This window comes from Oncorhynchus nerka, linkage group LG15, assembly GCF_034236695.1.
Source record: "Oncorhynchus nerka isolate Pitt River linkage group LG15, Oner_Uvic_2.0, whole genome shotgun sequence".
In the NCBI taxonomy this organism is placed as follows: Eukaryota; Metazoa; Chordata; class Actinopteri; order Salmoniformes; family Salmonidae; genus Oncorhynchus; species Oncorhynchus nerka.
In genome coordinates, this window is record NC_088410.1 from 27,826,061 (window position 1) to 27,831,820 (window position 5,760).

Below are 5,760 nucleotides of genomic sequence, written 5' to 3' on the forward strand. Positions count from 1 at the left end.
GAAACGTCCCTTTTTCAAGACCCTGTCTTTCAAAGATCATTTGTAAAAATCAAAATAACTTCACAGATCTTCATTGTAAAGGGTTTAACCTCATAGTACTCCCAAACCCGTATGCGGGAGCGTGACTACAGCCTCAAGCTCATTACCATAACGCAACGTTAGCGATTTCTAAAAATCGCAAATGAAATGAAATAAATATGCCTGCTCTCAAGCTTACCCTTTTCTTAACAATCCTGTCATCTCAGATTTTCAAAATATGCTTTTGAACCAGAGAAAATCAATAATTTGTGTAAGAGTGGTGATAGCTAGCTTAGCATTTAGCGTTAGCATTTAGCACGCAACATATTCACAAAAACCAGCCAAGGAATCAAATAAAATAATTTACCTTTGAATAACTTCAGATGTTTCAATGAGGAGACTCTCAGTTACATAGCAGATGTCCAGTTTTTCCTGAAAGATTCTTGTGTAGGACACATCGTTCTGTTTTGTTACTATGCATTTGGCTACCGAAACTAACCGAAAATTCAGTCACCTACACGTCAAACTTTTTTCCGAATTAACTCCATAATATCGACTGAAACATGGAAAACGTTGTTTGAATCAATCCTTAAGGTGTTTTGTCATATATCTCTTCATTGAAATGGCAGTCCTAGAAGCCTTCTTTGTTCTCTGATTCGGATGGAAAAATACTGGGAGCTGACTTTTGCGCACCAATTTCCACGCAGACACCGTGCGGGACACTTGGCAATTGTAGTCTCTTATGGTCAATCTTCCAATGATATGCCTACAAATACGTCACAATGCTGCAGACACCTTGGGGAAACGCTAGAAAGTGTCCGTTCATTCCTGTCGCATTCACAGCCATATAAGGCGATCATGGAAAACGTAGCCTCAGAAATCCTGTTCATTTCCTGGTCGCTGTATATAGACTTCTTTATTTTTTATTATGTTATAGACTGTACGCTTGTTTGTTCCATGTGTAATTCTGTGTTGTTTGTGTCGCACTGCTTTGCTTTATCTTGGCCAGGTCGCAGTTGTAAATGAGAACTTGTTCTCAACTAGCTTACCTGGTTAAATAAAGGTGATATACATTTTTTTTTTTTTTATAAACACCAGGAATGCACAATCCCTCCATCAGTCCTCAGACTGTCCGCAATAGGCTGAGAGAGGCTGGACTGAGGGCTTGTAGGCCTGTTGTAAAGGCAGGTCCTCACCAGACATCACCGACAACAACGTCGCCTATGGGCACAATCCCAGCGTAGCTGGACCAGACAGGACTGGTAAAAAGTGCTCTTCACTGACGAGTCACGGTTGTGTCTCACCAGGAGTGATGGTCGGATTCGCATTTATCGTTGAAGGAATTAGTGTTACACCGAGGCCTGTACTCTGGAGCGGGATCGATTTGGAGGTGGAGGGTCCGTCATGGTCTGGGGCGGTGTGTCACAGCATCGTCGGACTGAGCTTGTCACTGCAGGCAATCTCAACACTGTGTGTTACAGGGAAGACATCCTCCTCCCTTATGTGGTACCCTTCCTGCAGGCTCATCCTGACATGACCCTCCAGCATGACAATGCCACCAGTCATACTGCTCGTTATGTGCGTGATTTCCTGCAAGACAGGAATGTCAGTGTTCTGTCATGGCAGGCGAAAAAAGCCCAGATCCCAATCCCATTGAGCACATCTGGGACCAGTTGGATCGGAGGGTGAGGGCTAGGGTAATTCCCCCTAGAAATCTCCGGGAACTGGCAGGTGCCTTGGTGGAAGAGTGGGGTAACATCTCACAGCAAGAACGGGCAAATCTGGTGCAGTCCATGAGATGCACGGCAGTACTTAATGCAGCAGGTGGCCACACCAGATACTGTTACTTTTGATTTTGACTCCGCCTTTGTTCAGGGACAAAATTCCATTTCTGTTAGTCATGTCTGTCTGTGGAACTTGTTCAGTTTGTCTCAGTTGTAGAATCTTATGTTCATACAAATATTTACATGTTAAAGTTTGCTGGAAATAAACAGTTGACAGTGAGAGGACGTTTCTTATTTTTTTCTTTTTTTGCAGAGTTTATATTAACTTCAGTTGCAGTGAAATGATAAAAATGAATCTTTCAATTGTCTTGGGAACAGGAGTGGATAAATATTTCTATCAGCCTCTCGGGGAAAATGCACATGTAATGTGTCATCTTTGACACTTTTGCAAGCAGACAGCATTTCAATCACATTCAATACACACCCAAGACTAACTGAAGTTACCATTCTCAGCATTCCATTTCCTTAAAATCTGTCAAAATGACATTTGGCACAGGACCAATGTTTCCACTGTGTTCTAGCATGCTACCTGGTCCTTAAATCATTTTACCTGTTAAGATTACTAATGCATTTATTCTATCAACGTAAGACATTTGTGAGCACTAATTTAGTCTTCTGGGGCAACAAGTTATGACAGAAGAGAAGCTGCATGTATTAAAATATAGTTGACAAATGGCCTACCTAAAGGAAGTAAGCAGAAACTTGTCTAAATTAGGGGTGAAAGTAGCCGTTAAGCTCAGTTATGGTGGATCAAACTGAGCAAGTAGCCCACTTTAAATGAATTTGACAGAGTCAGACAACCATGAGATGTATGCGCAGGCTCCGTTTCACCACAAAAACAGAATTGAGGGTTACATGCCACAGTAGCCCATCTCCGGGGTACAAGCGTTCAGGTTTTTGTAAAACAGGATTAGATGTTTACATGTCAACACAAAATAAATACTTCAGTATCCCGAACGGGATATTGATGGTCAGTGGCTTTAACGTAGAGCCAATCTTGGGATTTGTCAACGAGCAGCAAAGATAAAAAATAAATTATATATTTCAAATCCAAAAGAATAGGAACATTCCCTTTTACTACAAATTGCACTGGCAACCAACACGGTTCTCAACCAGCTAGCCAAAGGTAGACATTAAACACACAGTATTTCAAAACACAAGGAAGTACTTAAAAAGGTACAATATTTTATTGTTTTACAAGTAATGCAGGGTAGCATGAGCAGCAGCATCTCCCTGGCCGACGCAAAAGCATACAGTGGAAGCTTAAAGAAAGTGTCAGCAACAACTTGGATTTGTCATCTAAAGGATGAATCTACCATTGCAATTCTGTTGATAGATGATTAGTACAAATGATTTCTAAATCAGAACGCAAAGTGCAGGTGAGTGTAAAAGTTGCACATTACATCCCAGTAGACTTCCCTTGTGGCAGGGTTCCTTTAGCAGGTTGTGAGATTTTAGCAGGTGGGGATATGCTTGGTTCAGAGATGACAACGTCACTACAGTCCTTGAGAGTATCTCCGCTATCAAAATGGTATAACCTCCCCAGTGGTGTGGCAGGTTTGGGAGTAGACAGTTTTGCCATTCTCATACACAGAGTTGTAAATATATTGGGATGAGAACTGACTATTCAACGATGCTGCCTTGAGCGCTGCTGGAGCTGAGACATTGGGTGCTTTCATTGTCACCATCAGACCCAAAATCCTGAGTAACACCACTGCTGCTAAAATCCATGTTGCTTGAGGAGATGGCCCTCCTGTTCAAGGCCTGTGGCTTCCGCCGAGGCAAGGGCGCCTGTGGCTTCCGCGGAGGCAAGGGCGCCTGTGGCTTCCGCCGAGGCAAGGGCGCCTGTGGCTTCCGCAGAGGCAAGGGCGCCTGTGGCTTCCGCAGAGGCAAGGGCGCCTGTGGCTTCCGCAGAGGCAAGGGCGCCTGTGGCTTCCGCAGATGCAGAGGCAAGGGCGCCCCGTGGCAAGGGCGCCTGTGGCTTCCGCAGAGGCAAGGGCGCCTGTGGCTTCCGCAGAGGCAAGGGCGCCTGTGGCTTCCGCCGAGGCATTTGAACCAGATTTGATGAGGTACCGACTTGACTTACCTAAGGTATTTGAGCCAGTCGTTACGCTTGATGAAGCATTGTGGGTGGCCGCTTCCGAGGCATTATGGGTGGCCGCTGGCATGGCACTGTGTCCAGTTGCTTCCACTACCGAGGCACCATGGCCAGTTGCTTCACCTAAGGCATTTGGGCCAGTCGTGGCGCTTGATGAAGCATTGTGGCCAGTTGCTTCACCTAAGGTATTTGGGCCAGTTGCCACACTTGCCGAGGCATTATGGGTGGCCGCTTCCGGCAGGCATTATGGGTGCACTGTGTGTCCAGTTGCTTCCGCTGCCGAGGCACTATAGCCAGCTGCTTGACCTAAGGCATTTGGGCCAGTCGTGGCGCTTGATGAAGCATTGTGGGTGGCCGCTTCCGAGGCATTATGGGTGACCGCTGGCATGGCACTGTGTCCAGTTGCTTCCACTACCGAGGCACCATGGCCAGTTGCTTCACCTAAGGCATTTGGGCCAGTCGTGGCGCTTGATGAAGCATTGTGGCCAGTTGCTTCACCTAAGGTATTTGGGCCAGTCGTGACGCTTGCTGAGGCATTGTGGGTGACTGCTTCTGAGGCACGGGATCCGGTTGCTCCACCTAAGGTATTTGGGCCAGTCGTGACGCTTGCAGTGGCATTACTGGTGGCTGCTTCACCTGCCGAGGCACGGGATCCGGTAGCTACCGCTGCATTGTGGCCAATTCCTTTTAATTGATTTTGGGGACTATATCTATAATTACCTACGAAAGAAAAGAAAGTTTCAAATTGTAAAATGCCATCATTTGAAGTTCTGCTATTTATACAGTGTTACTTTTACTGAATTATATGTGCAGAACAAAACACACCTTTAGGTGGAGGATAACAGGTTATCCCTCCAATTAGCAGGCAACAAATCCAAGTAATTCTAAATAAAAACAAAAACATCCTAGTCAGTTAAATACCTTTAAAACATGGAAGACAAGGGAATCAAACTAGAGCCGTACAACTTACCTCAAAGACATTTCAAAACTCACAGCTTTTTTTCTCCTCAAATCCTCAGTATTCAGAACTAATGGTAGCCAGAAGCCTTACCAGAAGATCCCTGATATTGTATCTGATTGTCTTTTTTGCTGCGCCTTACAAAGGAATCCTAGACCCTTCTAATCTGGCTGGTTAATTAGGTACATCTGCAAGCCACTGAACATAATTTCCATTGGTCCAATTTCCCAATTGAGATTAGGTGCGCTTGATTTCATTCAGCTGGTGTGCTTAAGGGTTTGCGCATTCATGGACAAATCCAATGGTTTCAAAGAGTGAACTCTACCTACCCAGTGCACTGGGTGAGCTTAATCAAGTGCACCCTTATTTCATGCTAACTAAGATCCTGCCAGGGGCTTTTGCAGGTGCACCCTCAGTCGTCCGGTAGAAGTGTGTTGTGCAAAAATATATTTTAGATTTTTCAAAGTAGCCTCACTTTGCCTTGATGACAGCTTTGCACACTCTTGGCATTCTCTCAACCAGCTTCATCTGAAATGCTTTTTCAACAGTCTTGAAGGAGTTCGAACATGTGCTGAGCACTTGTTGGCTGCTTTTCCTTCACTCTATGGTCCAACTCATGCCAAACCATCTCAATTGGGTTGAGGTCGGGTGATTGTGGAGGCCAGGTCATCTGATGCAGCCCTCCATCACTCTCCTTCTTGGCCAAATAGACCTTACACAGCCTGGCGATGTGTTGGGTCATTTGTCCTATTGAAAAACAAACGATAGTCCCACTAAGCGCAAACCAGATGGGATAGCGTATAGCTACAGAATAGTGTGGTAGCCATTGTACCTTGAATTCTAAATAAATCACAGACCATGTCACCAGCAAAGCACCCCCACACCATCACACCTAGTCCTCC

General features: G+C 45.1%; 1 long non-coding RNA gene across 1 annotated transcript; it reads right to left on the reverse strand.

Annotated features, from left to right (window-relative positions):
* Nucleotides 1-4,164: 4,164 nt before the first annotated feature.
* Nucleotides 4,165-5,041, reverse strand: LOC135559895 (uncharacterized). Its single transcript, XR_010458585.1, has 3 exons — nucleotides 4,871-5,041; nucleotides 4,726-4,784; nucleotides 4,165-4,620 (listed from the first exon to the last, which is right to left on the reverse strand). It is a non-coding gene; the product is annotated as an uncharacterized LOC135559895 (long non-coding RNA).
* Between the last annotated feature and the right edge of the window lie 719 nt (nucleotides 5,042-5,760).